Source organism: Andrographis paniculata, unplaced genomic scaffold (assembly GCF_009805555.1).
Source record: "Andrographis paniculata isolate CXL003 unplaced genomic scaffold, ASM980555v1 Contig71END, whole genome shotgun sequence".
NCBI lineage: Eukaryota > Viridiplantae > Streptophyta > Magnoliopsida > Lamiales > Acanthaceae > Andrographis > Andrographis paniculata.
The window spans coordinates 67,691-68,738 of NW_026137608.1; the positions used below are offsets into that span (position 1 = coordinate 67,691).

The 1,048-nt window shown below is 38.5% G+C and overlaps 1 pseudogene; it reads right to left on the reverse strand.

Moving 5' to 3' along the window:
• Positions 1 to 619: 619 nt before the first annotated feature.
• On the reverse strand, positions 620 to 761 carry LOC127265107 (U1 spliceosomal RNA; annotated as a pseudogene).
• Between the last annotated feature and the right edge of the window lie 287 nt (positions 762 to 1,048).

The following is a 1,048-nucleotide window of genomic DNA, read 5'->3' on the forward strand; positions in this document are numbered from 1 at the left end:
AGGCAGCAAAACCAAACCAAAGATCAAAGCCAAAGATCATCTAAATAAGACATTAAGTCCAAAGCCGACGATCGAATCGCCCACACGGAGACCAAAGCCGTCTGAAAGGCGGCAAAGCCAACCAAAGATCAAAGCCTCGGATCATCTGAAGAAGACATCAAATCCAAAGCCGACGATCAAATCGTCCACATGGAGATCAAAGTCCTCAAAAAGCAGAAAAGACAAAGCAAAGATCAAAGCCTTGGATCGTCTAAAGAAGACATCAAATCCAAAGTCGATGATCAAATCGCCCACACGGAGACCAAAGCTCTCCAAAAAGCGGCAAAGCCAAACCAAAGATCAAAGTCTCGGATTGTCTAAAGAGGACATCAAATTCAAAGCCGACGATCAAATCGCCCGCACGGAGACCAAAGCCCTCTAAAGTCCTGCAAAGAGAAACCGAATACGAAATATCTTTGTATCAAAGAAGCCATCAAAAATCAAGTTGGAAAACAAATCGACCCAGAAAGAGAATCAAATGACCCATTTAGATAATATGACCCACTTTAAATCCAAATTAATTATAATTTGTACAAATTTTTGTGTTTATTAAAAATAACACAATTTTTCCTCCACAGCTGTAAGCCCCATCTACCACAAATTATGACGTAGGATTGACCATTTTGGCTGACCTTAGGCCGATACCCTCCTAAGTGCAATGAAGGTTACCAACCTAGGCCATAGACCTTAGTGATCACCCATTGACTCGTTCACATAACTATGTAAATCATTACTCTTATTCTCTTTATCTAAAAGCCGCAAACTGCTATGCAATTGCAACTAAAACAACCAAAATATAACATCATCAATATTAAAAAACATTACAAATTATATGAAAATTACATTGTTTTTTTCCAAATTACGCAAATTTGGATGACAAATCAAATCCCCTTTATATATAATTTATGTTATTGTTGTTTGAAAAAAGAAGAAGTAATTCCTCCATCTATAACTCCAGAGGCCATGGAGGCTCCAAACAAAAAGAAGGTTGCAGGGTCAGAGGCAGAGG